We start from the raw sequence: 26254 nt of genomic DNA on the forward strand, positions 1-26254 counted from the left end.
TAAAAGAGACAACCAATGAGAACATACTGTAGAGCACAGGGAACTCCACTCACTTGGGTCACCACAGTGATAATGCTCTTCTGAAATGAAGCAGGAGACATTTATTCTTGGTAGGGCAGGCTGGGTGTGGCAAGGCAAGAGGAGGGAGCACCGCTAGCCCAGGTTGCTCTTTGGCAAGTGCATCGGTAGCCTGCACACCAATGCCTGGGGCATCACTGTCAGACAGACATAAAAACCCAGAGGTCTCCTGTGAAATGAATGTGCAACAGGGGGCTTTTCATAAACAGACCTGAGTAAGAGGATTTATGCAGTGAACTCTGTGGGCTGAAGACTCGTGTATCAGTGCATGAAACCCCACACGAAGGCAGGCAGCAGAGAATGATGAATGTGTCTGATCACCTCACACTCTGTGACACCCGACCTTGCTCTTCACGGTCACCTCAGTGTGCATGATTATGGGAGACAGACTTTAGAAATAATGATGAAAGGCCAATTATATCCTATCTACTCTGAAGTCACTCGTCTTTGGTACCGAGGTGTGGGGTGCAGTGGGGAGGTCGGGAGATGGAAGGGGCTTCTCTGTGTTTCCTATCTGACCTTGCTTTTTGACCTTGCTTTTTTGTGTTTTGTTTGTGTTTTGTTTTAGAAGCCTGGACATCACGAGTTCATAATAGACTCTATCCCACAAAAGGTAGGGAGAATATTGTATTCCCAGTTATTTGATGAGAGCTATGACATTTGATTAATGACTCTGGCCTAGCCTAGGATTATTCCAAAACAGGTTAGGAGCACTCTTGAAATTGCCCAAAACTAAAAGTGTAAGGTAGGCAATGGCCAACTCAAAACAAATATTCTGCACGTTTGGACCTTGAAGTGAGAGTCTGGAATGGAGAGAGGGAAGTGGGGGAGGAAGGGATGAGGAAGAAGGAAGAGGAGGTAGAGGGGAGGAGTCTGATGATTCCTTTGGTGATCCATTCCCTCCCTGAAGAGTCTCCCACGTCTTCTCAGAAACCTGACGCTCAAGACTGTACCTTCTTTCTCTTGCACGTGCGATCTCTCCTTCTTAACTGGATGCGTCCAATTGTCCTTTCCACACGCTCCTTCCCTAACATCCATTTCATGGGGTCCCCACTCCATTTCCAGATCCATGTTGGGCAGCTGATGAAAAGCTTTGGGATAAACTCCAGAGAGGGAGGAAAGCTGACTGACTGCTGTGGAGGAAGAGAGGGGGTGGACATGCCGGGGAGGGAACATATACTTCGTTCTGACAAGAGTATTCATGTAATCACACCCTGTAGAGATCACAGAATTTGGGTGATTTATTATTTATTTATTTATTTATTTATTTATTTATATTTATTTTTGTGTGTGTGGTACCCGGACCTCTCACTGTTGTGGCCTCTCCCGTTGTGGAGCACAGGCTCCGGACGCGCAGGCTCAGCGGCCATGGCTCACGGGCCCAGCCGCTCCACGGCATGTGGGATCCTCCTGGACCGGGGCATGAACCCATGTCCCCTGCATCGGCAGGTGGACTCTCAAACACTGCGCCACCAGGGAAGCCCGGGTGATATATTTTTAAAGCACAGTAACCAGCACACGCATGGGGGAATGAGAGAGGTTCCCCCAGCAATCTCTAGATGAGCTAATCTAGTTGAGGCCTCAGTCATCACACTTGAAACTCTTTTTTTTTTTTTTTTGAAGCCAGCAATAATTAGGGACTCTCGATGAAAGAATAATTTACTTTGAAAAGAAGTGAAATAATGTTGAACCCTTAATTTTTAAGGTTTATTGATGGTATTTTTGCAAAGAAATTGATACAAGTGGTTCTCTTTACTCAAGTCCTAAATCAGTTTCTCTCTTGTCACCTTTGGGTATTGGCCTGTGACCTCTGTCCAATACCATCAGGGTCTTCACAGACCTTTGAGCTCATTCATTTTTCGTTCTCGTTCAAAAGTCCATAGCTGATCCTCTGGAAGTATGTAGTGTCTGCCAGAGCTTCTCAAGGCACCTAAGACAACCTGGCTTCTCTTTTTCATTAGCAGCAGGCCCTCTGTTCACACCCCACCTTCCGCAATTGATTTCATAACCTCCACCCCACATGCGTTCTGTCTTTTCCTCAGAGATCTGGAATCTTACAAAGTATTTACTTCTCTAGATAGGCTATTCCATAACCACCCATCACCAAATTTACTGGGAGCATGTACCTCTGGTTACCTACACACTGCAGTCATTTCTGTACATTTATTACATGTTAAAGAGCAGGAAAAGACCTGAGAACTGATACAGCCCTGTGACAATCAATGTCTTAGGACAGATGGCTGTAAGGAAATACCATAGACCGGGTGGCTTAAACAACAAACACTGTTTCTCACAGTTCTGGCGGCTGGACATCCAAGATCAAGGTGCTGGCAGGTTCAGTATCTCATGAGATCCGTCTTTCTGGTTTGCAGATGGCTGTGTCCTCACATGGTGGAGAGAGAGGAGGAGAGCAATCTCGTGTGCCTTCTTATAAGAGCACCGATCCCTTCATGAGGGGTCCACCCTCACAACCTAATACTTCTCAGATACCATCGCATTGGGCGTTAACACTTCAGCCTAACAACAACAACAACAAAAATCTGATTTTTTGGGGAGGAGGATGGACACAAACATTCAGTCTGTGGCCCTCAAAAAAGACAAAACTGCCCACTCCTGGGAAGTGTGTTGGAAATTTGTAGAAGTCTTTTGGATGGTCACAAAGGTTGGGATTTAGTGGGGATGTTAGACACGCTGCAGTGCAGAACCCAATGAAAGCTTTCCCCGCATGCTATGCAACTTTTTCTTTTTCTTCTTCTTTTTGACAGCAAAGTGGGATTTATTGGTGAGCATGAGTAAAGAGGGGACAGTGCCAGGGTTCTCATGAGTGCAGGGCCCGTCATTTGTCCCGAGGGCCACGATTAGGGCTGTGTTTGATCCCATAGCCATCTGGGATGGGCCCCTTTTTGCCACCATGTTTTCAAATTCATCCGCATTAAACTTAGTCTATCCCCACTTCTTGGAGATGTGGATCTTCTGGCGGCCAGGGAACTTGAACTTGGCCCTGTGGAGGGCCTCCATCACATGCTCCTTGTTCTGCAGCTTGGTGCAGATGGACATTATGACTCGGCCAAGGTGGACCCTGGACACTGTGCCCTGGGGCTTCCCAAAGGCATGGCGCACACCTGTCTGGAGCTTATCAGCTCCAGAGCGGGACGCTACCTTGTTGATGCAGATGACGTGGAAGGGCTGGAGCTGCACTTGGATGTGAAAACCATCTTTGCCACAGTTTTTCACCAGGCGCTTGTTGGCACAAATATGAGGCAGCCTCCAGGGCTTCAGAGGAGAGCTGCTCAAACTCGTCTGACACCATGTGGCCACAGAGGGGGAACTCAGCCACTTTTGCCTTCTTCCGCCCCAGGTTAAGAAGATACGGCTCGTAGCATCAGGTACCCCTCCGCAGAAGCAGGACTTTGGGTACCACTTGTTCTTAGAATACCATTAACACCGGCAGGGCGGTAGCCCATGGCAACACCAGGATCTTCAGTGGCACGCCGAAGGGAAAGAGCTATGCAACTTTTTCAAATGCATCACTGGACATTCATAGGATTGTTTATAATTATATATTCATAGGATTGATTCTAGTTTACCTAGAAACAGAAAATGTATTTTACACTGAAATTGCCAGATTATGGAAACTGAGAATATACTTTGCTTTCTTCACAAATTTCTTCAATGCACCTTGATCTGTTGGTCTGCATTTGTAGCTGTTGCATTTACAATGGTTCTATGGATAGGTATCCTTGACAGTGTTGTTATATTATCTAGAGTAGTTGCCTCTGAAATAAATATTTTGTAATTAATTATAAATTATATAGTTTTCATATTAGAATTAAGACACTTGATCAGTTTTTTAACTGTGTCTGGAGATCAATTTTATTATTAACAATTTCACTGCAAGAGGGCATTGCAAAACATTTGTTAATAAAGTGTATACTAGTTCTACATCCATTCATGAATGTTCCACCATTTATTTATAAGTCCCTTACTGATTTAGGTTATTTCTAACATTTTACTTTTACAAATAAGGTTGCTATGAAAAAGTTTGTATCCATCATTTCATATCTTTACAGGGTTTAAAATTTTTATTAATTACTAATTTTAAAAATCTAGAAAACTTTCATGTAAAAATCTAGGTTTCTGTCTTATAAAAACGTAATATATAGTCAACCTGGGCTCTTTCCTACCTGGTGATAATAATCTGTAACTAAGAAGTAGCTGCCTACTTTTGACAAGGTATATTAGTCTGATGGAGCTGTCATAACAAACTGGGTGGCTTAGATAACAGAAATTTCTCTCTCCCAGTTCTGGAGACTAGGAAGTCCAAGATCAAGGTGCCAGCAAGGTAGGTTTCATTCTTAGGCCTCTTCTATGGCTTGTAGGCCATCTCACTGTGTGCTCACACGACCTTTTCTTTGTGTAATTGGGAAGAGGAGAGAGAGAGAGCTCCCTCTGGTGTCCGTTCTAAGGATGATAATCCTATTGGATAAGGACCCCACCCTTATGACCTCATTTAAACTTAATTACCTCCTAAAGATCTTACTTCCAAATACAGTCACATTGGGTGTTAGAGCTTCAAAATACAAATCTGGGGGCAGGGGGGACACAATTCAGTACAGAGCACAAGGCATGTACTTTCCAGCTGGCCACCGTCTCCACTATTCTTTATGGTTTCCCTAACACTGAGGAGTATCAGTTTCCATTCGTCATCACACATGGGCTGGTGTATTTCTTCTACCAAATATAAGAGGAAATGAAATAGTCATTATGTATAGGTCTCTTTCAAAAGTGAGAAAATGCAAGAGAGATTGAGAGAGGCAAGAGTTTCAAGCAAATGGGAGATAACATATTTTGGTGGAAGTATTCTTACATGTTTATAGACGAACTGAATGCAACCTTGTCAAAGAATAAAACTTAAGTACCCATTAGGAGACAAACCACTGGAACTGCTCAGACCCAGGCTGCTTTACATAGGCAGGTCATCTGCTTGGTCCTGTGGCAATAAAATCCTGAGCATGCATTTGTTTTTTTTTTTTCTGCTCCTAGACATTGCTTCAGGTCTGTGGAATCACTACTCTTTGGGAAATGGATTGCCACACTCTTTCTTTATGCATTGCCAACATCATTGCATCTGTTTTCCAGTCTCGTATATACTCTGCAGTGTAAGTGATGGAGGCCAAGTTCTTATGCAGCTGAGACTGAGCTGGCTGCCCTGTCCAACTGTGCAGCTCAGAAGGAAGCCGGGATATTTGTTGTTTGTTCATTTCCTTTCCAAAACACGAGCTTGTTGCTTGCTGCAGTGCAACAGGCTATGAATTCAAAATAGAACAGTTCCGTGGGTTACGTTTCAGATGAATGTTCACTTTTGACCAGTGACCCTGGAAGATCTAAAGCCACACAATGGGGGAAGGGAGCACCTAGGAGAAAACAAGTTCCTTTAGAACTTCCAGAACTTCCAGTCAGAAATTCTGAGAATAATCATCTTTCTAGAGGCAAATCAACCCTCTTTTCAAAGTAAATAAAAGGGATGTTTATTAGAGTATATGCAAACGCAGAAAGCAACCGTTTTAAAGTGAAAAGAATGTGAACATGTTTTTTTATGTTCCAAGTCCAAGATTTCTTTTTTACTCTTGGCATGCCACACAGAACGAATAACCTTTCTTTGTTTGGATTGATTTGTAGCAAAGGTACAATTCCAACTTTAGGGAGGCTTGTCTTTTGTTCTGGGGGAAATGTTTTCCCTTTGCTGGTGTCATTTAGCTATTGCAACAGTCTCAGGGCCACGCCCCCTCAAGTGTGAGAAGATTTGCCACAAGTCTAAGGAAAAAAGTACCAGCCAGGAAGAAATGTTTGTATGTTGGCTGACATTATGGTGTAGTAACTACTTTTTCTTGCACTGCTTATGAAGCCTGGGACATCATCTCAAAGCAATTACTAAACACATATATAGTTCACCAAGTGCTTTATACATTTTACCTCACTTAATTCTCCAGCAATCCAATGAAGATTGAAGCTATAAGAGATTACTATTGTCCCAAGATCCAGAGCTGTAAGTGGCAAACCTGAGAGTCTATGTCAGACCTCTTTGTTCATTCCTTTCCTTTTTTTTTTTTTAATTGTGGCAATGACACTTAACGTGAGATCTGCCCTCTTAACACATTTTAAGTGTACAATATATTATTGTTGATTATAGGTGCAATATACAATATAATAGATTTCTAGAACTTATTCACCTTGCTTGTCATTCCTTTCATCACATTCAGTAAACACTGAGTTGATGATGTCTGTCTAACCCCAAAGCCTATGCTTCTCACTCTGAGATACTCTGCCTTTTAAATATTACTTTAGAAAGTCAAACCGAGACAGGCTGGGACCTGGGACCCTTTGCTGGGACCTGGGGCCCTTTGCTGCAGTGTTTGCACCTGGACCTACCTCTCCTCCAGCAACAAAATACAAAGAAACTGTATGAGACTAAAAATAACTGCGTGCATGCACAGTTGGGACAAATTCTGGACAAAAGATACAGAGTAACCAAAAAAACCCAGCTGCCACTTTTGAAGAGCCTGGAGCAAAAACAGGGTGTCGGGAGCAAAAGCAGGGTACTGTGCATGCCCCCTGCATGCAACACAACCTAAGGGGTGAGCAAAACTCCTAAGCCACCCCTCCGGTCAGACCCCTGGACACACCCCTACCCTGACCCCATATAAGAAACAAGCTTGCCCCCCACTCAGGGAGCAAGCAAGCCAGGGAACCTGTTGTTTGTTCTCACTGACCTCTGCTGCAGCCAGGGCCCCAGTAAATCCTTGCCTGAATTTCTTGTCTGGCCTCTAGTCAATTTCTATTGATTGGGAAAGGCCAAGAACACCAGTCGTAACAAAACTACATGAAAATATTATTTTAGCTCCTACACAACCTAGTTTGTACAAGTGAGAACTAGTGGAGTCATTGGTGCCAAAAGTCATACACTGTGAAGCAATCTTAACAGGTCAAGCTAGGAAAATTCCCTTTAAGTCCATTTCTTGGGAATGGAGATCATCCATATAAATACAGATTACTCTTACACCTACCACTGGGGAAACATGTTTGTCCCACAGCATCATCTGGTCCATTTGCAAATTATGAGAGAGAAGGCAAGGCAAGCAAAAAGAAACAATATGTCCATGGATTCTGTGCAAGGTGCTAGTGGATTTTGTTTGCATCTATTTTGATTTTCTCTAGGCTGTCTTCCTGCTTTAGGAAGCCAAAAAAGAGCAGAGAAATTCAACATAAAATTAAAAATGGGTGAAAACTTGTGACTCTTAAGTTAATAAGACCAAAAATACATTTTTAAACGAAAAAGATTGAGCTTACATTGGGCTCAAGCCCACTCACTTTCTTTAGCAACAAGAAAATTGAGAGACTTGGGGTACAATACATTCTTCCATTACTCTTAGGTTTCAATCTTAGTACTATATACACATAGATATTTCTTTGTATTTCGGGGTCACTTTTACGATTCCCTCTAAGAATGTTAAATTAAAAACTAAGCCTTTGTAGATAAGTGAAAGCAGATCACCTTACAGAAGAAAATCTATCCAATGACATAACAGTGAATTGACACATACACTTTAATGTAACAGTGACTGTAATGGCAAACTCTTTTCCTCCTTAAGTATGGAAACAACAGTGTGCAAAAAGTATCTGGATCCTTCTTACATGATAGGAGTAGTGGAAAACAGGTAATAGAATAATCATTCTTCTGTTAGGACACAGTAACCTGTTTGGTTTCTGAACATTGTACATGTGTGTGCCACGAACAAAGAAGAGGGGGCTTGACTTCTGGGAGATTTCCTTTCTGATCTTCTGGAAAGTCTTAAATTCGGATATTAAGTTGCATAGCAATACTATGTCAGATGACATAAAAATTGGCATGACCAATTTTTGGATTAAAAAAAAAGTCCACAGTTATCACTGACTTTGCTGTGCTTGAAGCATGTGCAGAAAGTGGAACAGAATCTCCTTGCTGGCAAAGAAGGCAGTTTCCATTACTTCAGACTTGCATTCTCCACCTTTCCCTTGTCAGAGGAAAGGATGCTGAGGATGCAACAGCAAGGAGTCTAAATAGAAAACCAGCACATAAAGAAATATATGCTCATTATGAAAAGTTTTGAAAATGGAGAAAAATACAAAGAAAAACATTGCCAAAAATTCCCCTTCCAAAGATAACTGTGATTTTCATGTGAGTTCTTTCCTACCGGTCATTTTGCAATGTTCTTCACATTTTTGATAGATTTTATAAACTCACTTTTATCTTTGTGTTTGTTTCAAGACTAACATGTGAATCATAAAGAATTTATAGAAAACAAAGAAACAGAATGGAAACAAACCATTGTCCAACAGTTAACATTTGAGGGTTTATCAATTTTTCCATACTATATATTGAGTACTTATGGGCTTCAGGTCAGTCTTCTAAGCTCTGGTCATGCACTAACACATTTAAAGTGTACAGTTTTGCAGGAAGGTATGTATGGTTATTTCTGAGGTTTGAAAATATCAGGCTCGGGAATGAGCAAGGTCAGTGAGAGTGAAAAGCCTTTGCTCTTATCTGACTGTCCATGCCACACCAGAGCAGCTTTCAACTCCTTCTTAAATCACCTAAATACATGTTATTTATTGAAATGGAATTATTTCCATTACTATTTGTAAAGTCTCTGTTTTAATTTAAAAATCCATTAAATATTCTTTTACAGATTCACTTTCAATGACTATAGTGTTTCCATTTATTGAAATACCATAATTTATTTAGTGATTCCATATCGTTCGATATTTTGGTCCGTTCTAATTGCGTTAACAAATGATGCTAGAAAGGAATCTGTAATTCAAACATGATAATTTCACATCTATAACTTATAGAGTTATAGTTCATAGATGTGATATACCAGCATGAAAGGACATAACAAAGTTTGTAGAATGTTGACCAAGTGTTGCCAAATCCCTTTCCAAAGAGATTGCGCCAATTTAAACCTGAATCGGTGATGTGTGAGTATGCCTGCCTCGCCACCAAAATGGCGCATTCGCGTTAATGTTTCCCAATGTACTTTTTGCATTTATTTATATAGGGTTGTAAATTTTTATTATGTATTCGTGTCCTCTGCCAATACTTCCACTGGAGCTTCTGTGGTTTTAAGAGCTCATTTAATCCTCCAACAATGAAGAGGTGGAATGAAGGTGGAAGTTATTAAGTAACTGTCCCACGATCCCAGAGCTCTAAGTAGCAGAACGGAGACTCTAATGCAGACCTCTTCATTCATTCATTATTCATTTAATTTACTCATTTCATTGTATTCAACAAATATTAAGTTGATTCTTTCAGGTCATCAACTCAGTTTTCATATCATTTACTAGTAAATAGTTCACCCTTTCCCCACCTATTTGCATTTCCAGAAAAACCCTGTAATAAATCCTTATATACACATGTATCTGTTTCTAGATATTCTAATTGGCCCATGCGGCTGCCTATCTGTTTATTTCTATGCCAGTATGTAGGAGACACATTATTTGCCAACATCACTTTCATTGGGGCATCACATGTGGTCAGTCTTGTCCTCTGTCCTCACCTGACACAAGAGGGACAAGAGTCCTGCATGGGCCAATCAGAACTTCCTACACCTCTGGTCTTAGAAATTAGTCTCTGGGCTTCAAAAACTGGCATGTGACTCAAGCTGGGCTGTGGGGTTTTCAACTGGAGGAAATGAAGAATACTGCCCCTGGCATTTGTAATCTGGGTGCTGGGCTATAGCCCATATGAGGGCTTTTGGCACTTACCTTCCCAGTCTCATGGAGGAAGCCCGTCTGCAGAGGGAGGGAAGGAGGACGGCTCGCAGAGGGAGGCTGAGGCAAGGGAAGAAGCAAGAAGCCCATCCGCATTCAGTCATGCTGTGTTCCTCGTCATGGAAATCCATGAATTCCGTTCTTTTTGGATTAAACTGGTTTGAGTTTCTGCTTTAGCAAGTCATGTCTGTCTAAGTGTTTCATAAATGATACGGGGGTTATAAAAATTTAAGGCAGGTCTTCCTGGTGGCACAGTGGTTGAGAGTCTGCCTGCCAATGCAGGGGACACGGGTTCGTGCCCCGGTCCGGGAAGATCCCACATGCCGTGGAGCGGCTGGGCCCGTGAGCCGTGGCCGCTGAGCCTGCACGTCCGGAGGCTGTGCAAATGCATCCTCTCTTCTCATATTAGTCCCCTCAAAACTCTTTGTCCAAATTTCCGTAGCTATAAGGTGGAAATCATAATACTCACCTTACCTATTTTATAGGAAGAGTATTTATAGATAAGTGAATAAATATATATGAAATCTAAAAACACTATAAGAGGTATCCTTTTAATCAATGGCATATTTATTTTTCTTAACTTTGTAGGTCTTATTTGAGAGAAATTACTTTCATGTCTCTATCTATGCTACAGCCACCTAACAGGTTCATTATGGTTCAAAAATGTATTTTATAATTAGATTTCTACAAGGACAACCCTAGTCGTAAGTACTAGGAAAGGAACCGACTTGTATTATGTCTTTCTATATATGTAAAAATCACAAGAAGAAAAACAATTGCTTCAGTATTTTTTTTTCCCCATCAGCTGCCCAGTCCAAGAAGTATTAATGGAGAAAAGCCTCAGCTGAATGGTAATGTCAAATGTCGCATCAAACCAGATAATAACAAAGTGTCAGTGTAACTCCCAGGTGCCTAAATGTTCAATGTGTTAAAAGACTGTGTTCATTCACAATATAGCTCTTTACAGTAAAGTCCATGGCCCCATAGTTCTTAAAGAACAGAACAAATAGTTGAAAATGATGGTTACATTTTAAGTTTCTCACATCTTGGAATAATTAATGTGTATATAAAGAATTTCTCTAAGCTGATTGAAACATAGGCAGAAAAAAAATTTTTTTTAATCAATCATTTCATTTTACTGCCACCAGATATACTGGCTCTGTTTTATTCTCATGAAAAAGATTTTTGCTTGAGTCATAGCAAATTTGCTGAAGAACATCATGATATTTTAGCATAACAAGAATGTCTACTTTTAAATCTCTAAAATTAATTCCATCCTCCCTGAGGAAAGACAAATGGAATGGCCGGGTTCCACACTCTGAAGTACACAGAAAAGACTGACAAAAGCGTTCCCAGTCTGAAGCCTTGTTGCTAGCTTTGTAGGTTTCATTGCTTGCTCGTTTGTTTTAAAGCTGAGATTATATATTCTTATGTATGATACCTTTTAAACCTTGAAATCATATTCCAGGGGATGAATAAGGTTTATATTGTCATGTTTGATGGAAAAAGAACAGTTTTTGCTCACTTTCATCTCTGCGGTTGGTCATTAAAGAATGTAATTAATCTATATCTGTGACTGGCCTGCTATATTCAGACGGAATAAAACTTTTTTTTTTGGAACAGCTATTATGTGTTTAGCACCACGTTCTCAATTATTTTATTTCAATCTTGACAATCACTTTATGAGTGGAGTATTTTCACAGTCGTTTTAAATGCAGGACGTTGAAGTTTAGAGAGATTTGTCCAAACAGCCAGCGCTGAGATCAGTCATTTGTGCAAAGTCACACAATTAAAAAGAGTCAGGATTTCAACTCAGGTCTTTCAAATTTATGATGTTTGCCCTTTTGACTCTCTTCCCTCTGATCCCTAAAATTGTGGATAATTGAAACTATCACAGAGGACATGTGTAATAATGCGGATGGATCTCAAAGACACGATGCTAAGCAAAAGAATCCAGAAACAAAAAAGTACATACAGTACGAATCGTGTGTATGAAATCCAAGTTCAGGTTTACTCATCTTTACTTCCTGAATAGATCTCTTTGCACCTTCTGAATGTGATCTCTTTTGCTGGAATACTTCCTCTAAGAGCGATACCAAAGAATCTCTGTGCTAATCCTTCTGAGACAATTGTATGCTTGAGAATATCTTTGTTGCACTTAAACAAAAACAGCTGGATGAAAACATTCTGGGTTCAAATTACTTTTTCCTTCAACACGTTGAAAATATTAGTCTCGTCTCCTCTAATACCATTGCTAAAACGTCTAATATCAATTTGGTTTTCGCTCCTTTGTCTCAAGAATCTTCTTTTTTCCACTATGATGGTCCTACATTTTACTATAGTATAACCAAGAGTGGGTTTTTCTTATCTATTCTCTTGATGTTTCCTAAACTCTTTCAATCTGTGGTCTTCCTTCTTTCTTTAATTACAGGAAATTCTCAATCATCATTTCTTCAAATCTTTTCTTCTCTTCATTTACTGTATTCTCGTCTTCTGAAGTTCATTCTATCCTCTTTCTCTTAACTTTTTTTTTTTCTTTTGGTCCTGCAGCATGCGGGATTTTAGTTCCCCGACCAGGGATCAAACACGTGCCCCCTGCGGTGGAAGCACGGAGTCTTAACCACTGGACCGCCAGGGAAGTCCCAACATTTCTTTTATACTTAGCTCTTTCTGTACATACTTGATGTCTTTTAGGAGGATTCCTTTACATTTTTTTAGTTTACTAGCTCATTCTTTCGTTATATCCATTCTAATATTCAATCCATCTACAGTTTCTTATTATAATGCTAACTTGCAATTGCCTCTTTCTTATAACCGTTTGTTCCTACTTCAAATTACCAATAGCCTCCTGAAACATTGTTCTTTTGTTTACATTAAATTGATTGATGGTGCTTTGCCTTGTGTTGGGTCTCCAGCTAAATTGTGGACAGTCATCATATTTCTCTCTGAGCTCATGTTAACAGAGGCCTATCACCTCCCTCAGGTGGTAACCAGGACCTATTGCAATCTTGTCTCTCATACCTGCTAGGCTCTGGCTCCAGTACTAGACTGTAATTCAGATTTCCTTCCTCCAGCTCTCTCTCTGCTTCTCCCTTGCTACGGCTCATGGTCCTCCTACATTCTGACCTGTGATTCTTCACAACTCACCCACTTCAGATGTTGCCAGAGGTTTCTGACAGCGTTTAAGTTAATTAGTCAGGTCCATCCATTTCACTTTCACCCTGGAGCATTTCTAGATTGGGTTCTGGGGATGAGCCACTAACTAATTAATTTCCTTGCAATCCAGCAAACCTCACTTTTTGTACAGCATTAGAATGGTTCAAATTTTAAAGTGAAATCAAAACTACCAGCTCATTCCCTTCCTTCCTTCTTTTCCAGGAGGTTTCTGCTCTCTTAAGGTTGCTGTGTCATTCTCATGTGTATTTGTATGCCTTTACTTCATGTTGTAAAATAAAATTCATATTTTATGGCAAGACAAGAAAAACTTAAACATAAAAATTCTTCTCTGCCCTTTGGCCTCCTTTCTCCCCCCACTGTGCCTTGTGTATCCACATTATGTTGGACCAAACCCCTCCCATTGGCAGGAATACCTGCTCAACCATAAAGAGCAACGTTCTCCTAGCATCAAAAGACAACTCTTTAGAAGATAACATTCCTTCTTGATCCTGTAAGGGGTCACATGATCCACCGCAAAGGTCATATGTATCTGGATTGTATAAGCTGTCAATATTATGTCATTTAATGTACAACCCTCTGTCTCAGAAAACATATAAACTGTATCAACTTTTTCTTTTTAACATCTTTATTGGAGTATAATTGCTTTACAATGGTGTGTTAGTTTCTGTTTTATAACAAAGTGAATCAGTTATACATATACATATATCCCCATATCCCCTCCCTCTAGCATCTCCCTCCCACCCTCCCTATCCCACCCCTCTAGGTGGTCACAAATCACCGAGCTGATCTCCCTGTGCTATGTGGCTGCTTCCCACTAGCTATCTATTTTACATTTGGTAGTGTATATATGTCCATGACACTCTCTCACTTCGTCCCAGCTTACCCTTCCTCCTGCCCATGTCCTCAAGTCCATTCTCTACGTCTGCGTCTTTATTGCTGTCCTGCCCCTAGGTTCCTCACAACCTTTTTTATTTTTTTTTTAGATTCTGTATATATGTGTTAGCATATGGTATTTGTCTTTCTCTTTCTGACTTACTTCACTTTGTATGACAGACTCTAGGTCCATCCACCTTACTGAAAATAACTCAATTTCGTTTCTTTTTAATGGCTGAGTAATATTCCATTGTATATATGTGGCACATCTTCTTTATCCATTCATCTGTTGATGGACACTTAGGATGCTTCCATGCCCTGGCTATTGTAAATTGTGCTGCAATGAACATTGTGGTACATGACTCTTTTTGAGTTATGGTTTTCTCAGGGAATATGCCCAGTAGTGGTATTGCTGGGTTTTATGGTACTTTTCTCCATAGTGGCTGTATCACTTTACATTCCCACCAACAGTGCAAGAGGGTTCCCTTTTCTCCACACCCTCTCCAGCATTTATTGTTTGTAGATTTTTTGATGATGGCTATTCTGACTGGTGTGAGGTGATACCTCATTATAGTTTTGATTTACATTTCTCTAATGATTAGTGATGTAGAGTATTCTTTCATTTTTGTTGGCAATCTGTATACCTTCTTTGGAGAAAAGTCTATTTAGGTTTTCTGCCCATTTTTGGATAAAAAATTACTGAAAGCCTACTATTTGCCATGCATTATCCTAGGTCCTTTCTGCGATAAGCTGGCTAACCCAACACACAAGACTATTACATAGCTTGCAAAGCTCTGTAGTAATAGAAACATAAAATTCTGCTTGTTGACATTCTTAGGTGCTCTATTTTTCAGGGACCAGATCTGTTTGGCTTTTTAAAATTAACTTAAATCTTTATTGATTCAGGGATGCTGAAAATGTTGTCAGTCTTTCAAATGCCAAGTGAGACTATTTGAATTTAGGGGGAAAAAAAACCCAGAAAAAATACCAGGTCAGAGGCATGAAACCCAGCACACCCGAAGGGCTGCTGCTCATTATTGTGTGACAGTTTTCAGAATCAAAATGAAGAATGGTCAGAAATTGACTTGGGACTGCATTCTTCATTGGTACTATCAAAATGCAAAGTCAGAGTGCCAGAAAAATCAGAATTGAACTGTTGAATTTATTTGGGTGTCTAGTTTATATTAGGTTTAAAATTGTATTGGGATACAAACTTTGTTTAACTTATGCGTCAGGGAAATGCCACTGACAGGTAAATATGCCTGTTCCCTACCCTTACACAGTCCAGAAGACAATACTTAGCTGATGCAATCACTGGAGGGTAGCAAGACCTGAGCCACAGATAAACTGGCCCCCTGCCAAGGTGAGAACAGTTTTTCTTTTTGCACCTAATAATGAAATACTTTATTTTGCATCAAGGTATCTGGAAAATGAAGCTGCATTTGGGGCACATTACAGATGAGGAATGATCCATATACTGTGAGTACAAAACTCAATTACAGAATTATTTCCTAGTATTACCAGATACTCCATTACCAATGCTTAATTGAAAGTAAAACATGATTTGCCACACTAGAAGGCTAGAAGTGAAATATGACAGAATTTAAACAGGCAGATATACATGTAACACCTATCTGTATTTTTTTTTTAAAAGTTGAAAAAAATTAACTACATGGAAGAGCTCTGGCCTTAAGCACATTTTACCCAAAATCCAACCAGAAAGCCAGTCCATTACTTCTTCTTCTTTTTTTTTTTAGCAATTCATTGTATGACTCATTAATTCAACTACCTAAGGAACATTTATCAAGCACTTAATATGGTCTAGACATTGACTTCGATGCTGATACTACCAAAGGGAACATAAGGATGTTGTGGGTTTTTTTTTTGTTTTTTATTTTATTTTATTTATTTTTGCGGTACGCGGGCCTCTCACTGTTGTGGCCTCTCCCGTTGCGGAGCACAGGCTCCGGACGCGCAGGCTCAGCGGCCATGGCTCACGGGCCCAGCCGCTCCGCGGCATGTGGGATCTTCCCGGACCGGGGCACGAACCCGTGTCCCCTGCATCGGCAGGCGGACTCTCAACCACTGCGCCACCAGGGAAGCCCCAAGGATGTTGCTTTTGAAGGGCAATACCCCCTGGATATTGAGGCAAAGTCTTCAATGTATGAGGGAGAGTGACCAGGGGGTTCATAGGAATAGTAAGTAGAGTGGTCTGGGTGGGTAGAGAGGAATGGCATGGCATTCAAAGGAGCAGGAGTTCAGAAGACATCCTGGGGAGAAGGAGGATGCTGAGTCCACCTCTCAGCTCTGAGGTCTCCATGTTCACACCACTCCAGGTGGTTCTGCTACAGGTGGTCTGAGGATTACCTTTTGTGAACAAGAAGAGCTTCCCACTTGAGAGGCTCTCAAAGGCCGATTTGGTTAGGCCATGGAGGGCAAGAAATAGTCCATTCCAAGGCATTTGAACCTCTATAGCAGGCTAACAATTCTTCTAGCCTTCAGCACTACAGTGGGGAACAACTCTCTGACCTCATGGGGCTGATATTTTAGTGTGCTGGATAGAGAATAAATATGTAAACAAATAAATAATAGAATTTCTTTTAGTTATCATTATTATTTAAAAAAATAATAAAAGCCTGGGAAGGAATAGAGAATAATGGGGTATAAAGGAAAATCAGAGTGGTTAGAGAAGACCATACTGAGAAGGTGATATTTGAGCAGAGAAAGGAATGAAGAATAGGAGAAAGGCTTGCGGGTAACTGGAGATATAACATCCTAGGTGTAGGAAATAGAATACAAAGACCCGGAATTTGGAAAGTGGCATGGAGGCCAGGGTAGCTGAAGCAGAGGAAAGAGTGGTGAGTGGTGTGCTGGAACCAGACTGTACTGGCTCAAAAGAGCCAACTGTTGAATTTTCAGGACTTTTGCAAACCAGTGTTAAACACTAAATTATATAAACTTACAATTAAATACATCATATTAAAAACAAAGGCAGTAAATACTCAAAACTCATCACTTCCTAATTATCTTGTTATGTTTAACTATTACCTATGTTCTTGAGTTTATTTATGTCTAAGTATCTATAAATATACTATATAATAGTGTGCTACTGCATGTCTCTCGCCAACTCTGCATTTAGGGATGTCGAGTTGTTAGCTTGAAATCACACAGTAGAAATTAGCAGGTGCTACAAATCAGAGCTTGATCTACCTTTTGTTGATTGTCTAGACTTAAGAAAGATATGGAGAAAATTTTAAAATGCAGATGAACTTAAAAGTGTTTCATGTTGCATTTGCATAGCACCCAAAAAATGAGAAAATATTCTTTTAGTGTTTGAAAACTATTTTCCAGTTCAGCAAAGAAGTCACTCAAGTCATTGACACATGGCACATGGGTGAAGTTCTAACACCCATCTTTGTTGTTTTACTCTATCTTACTTGTTAACACAAATGAAAATATTAACCAACATTCATGTCAGAACTGTGCTTGGAGAGACAGTTATTAACCACGAATTTGAACACAGATGTGGTAAGAAAGAACCAAATTATACAGTCTTATAGGCCAAGGTAAGGATTTTTATATTAATTCTGAATTGGAGGGTCTAGGACAGAAGAATAAGATGATCTGAATGCTGTTCTAAATGGATCATTTTGGTAGCTGGGGATTAAATAGAGCATAGGTGGACAAAAGTAGAAGCAATAAGCTGAGTTAGGGGACCATACAATGGCTTATACCAGGTAGTCATGGTGGAAGTGTTGAGAAGTGGTCAGATTCAAGCTATATTCAAGACAATGTCAACAGGACTTGCTGATGATTTAGTTGTGGGCTAGAAGAGAAACAAAAGAAATCACGCATAACTGCAAGGTTTTGGCTTGAGCAACTGGAAGAATAGTACTACTATTTAATACTGGGAAGTAAAATGAAGCAGAAATAGGTTGAGGAGGGATTGGAGCAGAATCAAGAACTCTGTTTTGGACATTTTTAATTTGGATGCCTATTACATATCCAAGTGGAAATGTTGAGAGTGAAAATGTAGGGATTGCGTTTTCCACAGAATAAAGATTCTAGAGGGCTTATAGTAAAAGGCAATATGGGAAGGATCTATCAAGGAGATGATGAGAAAGGAAAGATCCCAACTGACTAATGTGGCTTATATCTTGCATTGTGTCTAAAGATGATAGGAGGTGAGGCATTGTGGGTAAAGCTGACTATATATTTGTTTGTTTAAGTCCCAGCAATACCTGGTGAAAGAAAGAATTTAGTCACCCTAGGAAAAAGTCAGCCACAGCTTGGATCAATTGTTCTGTTGAAGAAAGCCTAGTCTAGGTAGACAGTGTAGCAAAGGGATGTCTATTACCTCAACCTCTCGCTATATGTAGAAAATACAATCCAATATCCCTTTTGGACCCCAATATCCTTCCTAGATTTAGAATGTGTATGTGCTGTACTCTCTCCCATTCCCTCCATGCTCCCCTCATCTTGCTCCCAGGCTTAATTTAAGTGCTAGCAAACACAGCCATGCTGACCTCACAGCCCAGTTAATTGAATGGAATTTAGAGCCCAAGGCTGACAACATCCCCTGAGGTTGGGTAAGGACATGGCAGAGATGACTGGTGATGTTTGTAAAGAAAGAAGGTGTGAGGTGCCCATGGTGGTGGAGTGATGGAGTGCTGCGAAGAGGACTAAAGGGAAGGAAGGCAAAATACTATGCCTGGAATGAGCACATCTCATCTGCCCCCCTCCTACACTAAAATAAGCATCAGCATTCCTGCCCCATGGCTGGGATGGCTCATCAGACAAAGACTCCAACACTTTTGGATTCCACAGCATCAGCTGCCTGCTTGACTCAGTTGTGTTTGCTTTTATCTCTTTACTCCTAGACTCCTGCCTTAATACTTCCATCCCAGTGGCTTCCTTTGAAATCATTCAACTTGGCCGTTGTCTGGATTTCCTATTGGAATCTTGGACCATGACACAACTGTCTAGATTTTGGCTTTGCTTTTTCCTTCAGTTTCAGCATCTGCTCTCTCCTCTAATTAGTCCTTTCCTCTCCCACTAGCATTGCCAGAGGGAGCCCCAGACTCTGCAGAATTCATGCCTTCCCTTCTCCTCCACCCGCTCCCATGAGATAAAGAACCCCTTGCCATAATGTAGAGTACCTGTTGTTATGTTTAGAAGATGAAGACTAAACAGGCAGTTAGTTTAGGGCACAGTTTCTATAGTTGGTCAGAATTATTTTTAAGCTAATCGAACAAGCATTAGGATGCTGCCATGAATACTCAATTTCCAACTCCTTCTTTCTCCAAAGCTGTCACTCAAGATAAAGAGGAGCCAGGTAAATGATGAAAATATGAATATCAGAGCTCATGCCTGTTATATTTGGAGAATGAGGGAAGGCTGCTCCAGTCAGTGTTTTCCCTGTATTTATTCAATTTTATTATTTTTTATTTTTATTTTTCCACATTCATTTTTACTTCTTTAATTAAAAAAATTTTAAATTACTCTCTTTTAAAAAAATTATTTATTTATTTGGTTGTGCCAGGTCTTTGTTGCAGCACGTGGGATCTTTTAGTTTCGGCATTCAAACACTTAGTTGTGGCATGCGAACCTTAGTTGCGGCATGCAGGATATAGTTCCCTGACCAGAGATCGAACCCGGGTCCCCTGAATTGGGAGCAGGGAGTCTTAGCCACTGGACCACCAGGAAAGTCCCCATATTCATTGTATTTGTTTCAAGTATGGTTTACTTTGTACAACATTTGTAAGAGGGGTGGAAGATGGGCAGAAAGAGACAGTAACAAGTAGCTTAAAAATGTAACAATGAAGGGTAAGATAGTAAAGTTTGGCTTTGAATTGTCTATGGTATACTTAGCACAAAAAAAAAAAAAAAAAAAAAAAAGCCAGGGCAGAAGGAAACATTTAGAGTGATGAATATGTTTATTAGTTGATTTCAGTAATGGTTTCATAGGTGTATGCATACGTCCAAACTCATCATATTGTACATTAAATATGTGCAGTTTTTAGTATATCAGTTATACCTCAATAAAGTTGTTTTTAAAAAAGAATTATATAACTGAATCGCCATGCTGTACAGCTGAAAATTACACGATATTGTAAATCAACTATATTTCAATTAAAAAGAATTTTTTAAGAATTATAGGAGTTGGAACTGAGCTCAGATTTGAAACTGTTTTTATTCTTTTATTGAACAAACATTTATTAAGGGCTCCCCATGCCAGCATTGTGTTGGATGCTGTTGTGACAATGAAAGCAAGGCAGACCCTCTCCCTGACCCATACATCTATCAGAGAATACAGAAGACACAATAAGCAACAACAATAACGTGCTATGATGGGGAAGTCGGCACCATGGAAACGTGTAGCAGGGCAATCCCGGTCTGGGACGGGGTAAGGATTGAAATTCACAAATTAGAGACTGACTCATAGAGCTATCAGTGACAATCAGGGCAACCTCCACAGACTTCAGCTGGAAGGGGGGAAAATCCATTTTCTTTTATATCATCATTTTATTCACACATCAGCATCCCCTCATTCCTATCCACTTATTCTTGAAAGCAGTCCCTTTTTAGAGACTCCAAACATGGTGATTAAACAAAGGGGATTCTGGAAGGGCAAACAAAGCATTAGAGACGGTTTCATTTTATATAAATGCCAAATTTTCTGCCTCAGTAAGGTTGCAGCTGTGACAAGAATTAGGCTGCTTTCTAGGTCATATATTTTCTAAAGCACCATGCAAAGAAAATATTAATACATCAGGGGAAATGAAACAAATGGACTCAATTACTTTAAAACCTTGTGAGCAGGCAATTTTTATGATAAAAAGAATAATGCAATGTACTGAATAAACAAAGAAAATTATATTGTTCATGTAAAGTAGAGATGCATTCTCTGGTTAAATCCATGAGCATACAAAGAACTGAGTCCTAAATTTAGTTTCCTGTTCTACACAGAATCCTGAATGCAAGTTAGATTAACTGGCATCTAATGAGTCTAACATCATTTTCAATATAATGATATTCTATGCATTTTTGGAAATTTATAAATTTTAATTCTATGAATCACATTTTAAAAATAACTACAAATAGCCTCTGTATATGGCTATATGGGGTAAGAGACTGCTCACAGAGGTACAGCTAAAGAAAGAATTTTACCCACTGATGAAATTATCTGATTCATATCAGAATTAATCAACACAGGCGGAGTAATGTTTAGTCATAGACAAGACACAGATCGGTAAATTAACACCGGGTTGGTAATTAGCAATATTTCCTGGTTATGGATGACACCTCTAGATGCAGCTCAAAATAACTCCTTTTGTATTCTGCTCCGTGTTTTCTTTCATTCTGTGTTTAGACTTTAGTCACAGAGGGATTGATGTTTACTGCAAAGAGCTTGGAGTCAGAAGATCTGTATTCTGGTCTCAGGGTTGCTAGAAGATAACGATTTGACTTTACAAAAAAATAAGTTCAACACCTCTCTTCAAGTTGCACATCTGCAAAATGAAGACACTTTATAAAGTAGTGTCTTTTTAAGGACCAGGAACGTAAAAGTGCTGAAAAAATTGCAATAGACACAAATATGAAATACCTAAAAAGTCTACACATAAATACAATTGTATATCATAATAATAGCTAATGTAAACTAAACGATCCCTTTAGAGATATCAAAAATAGCCTGTCAATAGAATTCTCATTTCTAAACAAAACAAAACAAAAAGCCAGTTAGATTGTATATGCATATTTTTGCATGTATGAATTAAAGGGTGAGCACTTGCTAGTATTATCAATTATTCATATATAACAGAATGATACAGGCCATATATGCACACAGTTTTTTGAGATTCAGAACCATGCAAAGAAGGTGATGATCAGCAATTTATTTGGATGTCTAGTACATGTTACATCACTTCTACAAATAAAAAGTCAATAAAGAAGGCTGATAAATGGGGTCCTCATGTGAGCTGAAGACAGAGACAGAAGGAGATGCTTTGTTTCTGAAACCTCTAGCCTGGAATAAATTACACAGTCATGAGTTGAAGTCATCTGCAATTAATTCCAGTTGTAAACTTCAGTTGAGAGGGATCAGGGGAGCCTGATACAGCATCACATCGTTGGTTTGTGTATTTTTAGTAAGTGGATGTGATTTTAACAATGAAATTCTTTAGTCTAAAACCTTATAGTAATTATGCAAGTTCTTTTAAACATGTTGCTTTTAGAGGACAGACATATGCTTATATTATTATTTAGCATACTTTTTCTTGTGTTCATCAGGAAGGAAACCTCATATGCCATAGCTATAGAGCAAAATGCGTTTCTTCAATCTAATTCTCAGGTTTGCTTCTCAAACCAGTACTAGTCATAGGTGCACCTAAACCTATGGAGAATTAATCACATTAAATTGATACATATCTCTACACTATATTCACTTCTCAGATTATTTAGAGGTTATTTGGCATGGCAATTCACAGAAACGGACTCAATGCATTTGTGAAATCTCTTCAGAAATCAAGTTCTAAGTTTTTAGCAAAACAGGACTTCCAGTCCTGACAAGATGGCACCTGTTTTTCCCTGCTCCTCCTGCCAAGCACAGCTTAAAACCTGAAAATAATGTGACAACCAAGGTGAACTCTGAAAGGTAGTAAGAAGAAGGCAAACTGGTTTGGAACCCCAGGACTAGAAGAGCAACAGAGTGGAAGGGTGTCTTAAAGCTCCCTTGCCCCGCACCCATCCAGCAGAGGAAGGTCATTAAGACCCAGCCTTTTTTGACCCTGAAGTGGCAACCAAATGTAGCCCAAGTAGGTTCATTTCTTCCCTGGATTGAATGAGACCCTTTGACAACATCAATGAGCACAACATCACCAGCAAGGCAAACCAATCATGAGCCCCACCAGCAAAAAGAGGCAAAGGGACATGAACACAGAGGTAGAGAAAAAAACGTATGGACACCAAGGAGGGAAAGCGGGGAACGGGATGAATTGGGAGATTGGGATTGATATATATACACGATTGATACTATGTATAAAATAGATAACTAATGAGAACCTACTGTATAGCTCAGGGAACTCAATGCTCTGTGGTGACCTAAATGGGAAGGAAATCCAGAAAATGAGGGATATATGTATACATATAGCTGGTTCACTTTGCTGTACAGCAGAAATAAACACAACATTGTAAAGCAATTATACTCCAATAAAAATTAATTTAAAAAAAAAAGAAAAAGAGTCAAGGGGAAGTACTCTCCCCCAGTAGCCCAGGAAATTCTCACATGTGATTAAAATGGTAAGGGCTCTAATGAATAAAGCATACAACATTCAAGAACAGATGAACAATGTAAACAGAGATATGGAAATTCTCTGAAATGAAATGCTAGAGATCAAAAACACTGTACTGGAAATGAAGAATGCCTTTAGTGGGCAGTAAGTAGATTAGAGGTGGCTGAAGAAAGAATCTCTGAGCTTGAGGGTATCTCAAGAGAAAACTCCAAAACTGATAAGCAAACAGAAAAAAAAGAATGCTGGAAAAAAGCAGAACAGGTATAACACACATGTAATGGGAATATCAAAATGAGAAGAAAGAGAGAAGAGAACAGAAGAAGTATTTGAAAAAAATAATGTCTGAGAATTCCCCCAAGTTCATGTCACACACCAAACCACAAGCTGAGTATACCAAACAGAATAAATGCCAAAAAAACCCTACATCTGGGCATGTTATTTTCAAACCATGGAAAATCAATGATAAAGAAACAATCCTGAAAGAAGCCAGGAAAAACACACCTTACCTATAGAGGAAAAAAAAAAAGAATTACATCTGTCTTCTCAGAAACCATGCAAGCAAAAAGGGAGTGGAGTAAAATATTTACAGTATTAAGAGGGAAAAAGAAAAAAAACCCCACCAACTAGGAATTCTGTATCCTGCAAAATTATCCTTCGATAGTGAAAGACAAATAAAGACCCTCTCAGAGAAACAAAAATTGAGGGTACACCAATACCATGAAATACTACCCAGCAATAAAAAGAATGAACTGTTGATATATAGAGCATCTGAGAAAATCTCCAGGGGAAAAAAAATCAGTCCAAAAAGGTTACATACTGTATGATTCCATTTAGATAACATTTTTGAAATATAAAACAGAGTAGTGGTTTTCAGGGGGCATCTGAGGGGTGGCAGGAGGGAGGGAGGTCTTGTCATAAAAGAGTCACATGAGGGATCTCCAGGGTGAAGTTTCAGTATTTTGACTGTGGTCGTGGATATACAAACCTAAATATATGATAAAATTGTACAAGTCACCTACCTTTATATTTCCAAAATGAGATCATGCAATAGGTACAACTATAACCTGCCTTTTTATATATCAGTATATTATGACAATCCTTTCTTTCCATAAATATTGTCTGTAATGTCATTTGTAATAGCTATCTAATTAAATAATTTACTTTACCATAGTTAATTCAGCCAGTCCCCATTTGTTTAGCATTCAGGTTGTTTATGATTTTCAGGTGCACTAAGCATCTTTGTAGCTAAACCTCTGGCACACTGGTAGTTATTTTTTTTAGGATATATCCATTTTTAAGGCTTTTTACACTTATTTCAGCTTTTGCCAAAAGATGATGGGAGAGCCAACTTCCCCACCACTCTATCAAATTTGAAGATTATAACTAAAGGAAAAAATTGCTAATTTATAAGCAGAAAAGGATTTTTACTGTGGGTTTAATTTGCACTTCTTTGTTTACTAGATGAAACTGATTTTTTTAAATGTGTTTTAGGCCAACACACCTTTTCCTTTTTGAGGTGCCTGATCAGACACTCTGCCTATCCTTCCACGTTTTCGTAAAACTTTACAGAAGCTGATTTTATACTAAGAATATTAAACTTCCTTGCAGACATTTTCTCCCAGTTGGCCCCCTTAACCTTGTTCATTATGGGTTTTGACATTTAGGCATTTAAACAAATTTTGTTGTCAAAACTAAATAACAGATGTTATATTGGGTGGAACTATGAGTGATTTGTTTTTTACTTTTCTCATTTTTCTGCAAAGAATACACTTCCTTCGTGTGCCTTGAAAAAGAAATTGATACCAATGAGAATACTATATGTGAAAAATTAAGTGCAATGGTTGAGTTGTATTAGAAGAAACTTAATAGCTTTTGGTACTTTTCTTATTGAACATTAATGAATGTCAGTTAACTAGGCATTTAACTTAAGATATCAAAATAAATGAAACAAGGACCTAGTTAAGCAGGAAGAAAGGCTCATGATAATGAATATAAAAGGAAAAGATAAAATTGATTTCAAATAAAACAAGTTCAAAACCTGGTTCTTGAGAAATCTAATCAAGAAAAGAGAATGATAACATATAGAAAGAGTAAAGAGATATAAAAATAGATCATAGGAGATTTTCTAAGCTGTGACATAATCTATATACAACTCCGTATTCAAATATTTGAAAATAACATTGAAATGGGTAATCTTCTCAGAAAATACAAATGCCTAAAGTTGAATATCAACCCATGTTTTAAAATCCTGAATAGACATTCATCAGAGAATAAATAGGAAGAGTTTTATCAAAGAATGACTCCCTACAAAAGCATCAAGCCCAGACAGTTTTATATACAACGTTTTTCAAACCGTCAAAAAACAGATAATTCATATGTTATTTAAACTGCTGGAGAGTATAGAGAAGAGCAAAGATTATTTAAAAAAATAAAATTATATCAATTTCACTTATGAATATAAGTGCAAAAATATTAAATAAAACATTAACAAGTTAAATCTGGGTATAATAAAATAAAGAATTCCCCAGATAAATTCAAGAAAGGCTTAAACTAGTAATTCAAGAGGAATTCAAGATTGAGAAATAAGTTGATATATATAATTATATTAACATGACAACATAAATAAAGCAAACAGTCATTTCAAAGGATACAAAAACACTCCATAAAAGGAAACATCAATTAGATGAGATCAAGAAAAAGCAAGCAAAGTCTTACTGACAAAATAGGATAAAAGTCTGTCTAAAACTAAAAGCAATGTCAAACTCACAGGTAAAATAATAAATACATTATTATCAAATAGAGAAACAAGGTAAAGATGCCTACAAATGCAATTGGTATTTAATATTGTTTTGGGAGAACTAGCCAATACAAAGAAACTGAAAAAAAATAAGAGCTGTAGAAAGGAAAGAGGAAAACCTAAGAGAATTAACTGGAAAACTATTAGATCTAACTAGGTTGGTTGGTTAAGAATGTAATGAGAGATGTGTTGATAAAAGTGTACTTCAATCCCAACAAGTTATTTTGTGGAT

General features: G+C 38.9%; 1 pseudogene across 1 annotated transcript; it reads right to left on the minus strand.

Moving 5' to 3' along the window:
- Nucleotides 1-2749: 2749 nt before the first annotated feature.
- On the minus strand, nt 2750-3542 carry LOC308618919 (large ribosomal subunit protein uL16-like; annotated as a pseudogene). The gene has a single exon. The product of its transcript is annotated as a large ribosomal subunit protein uL16-like (transcript).
- Between the last annotated feature and the right edge of the window lie 22712 nt (nt 3543-26254).

The sequence above is a fragment of the Mesoplodon bidens genome (assembly GCF_964165515.1).
Source record: "Mesoplodon bidens genome assembly, chromosome: 6".
NCBI lineage: Eukaryota > Metazoa > Chordata > Mammalia > Artiodactyla > Ziphiidae > Mesoplodon > Mesoplodon bidens.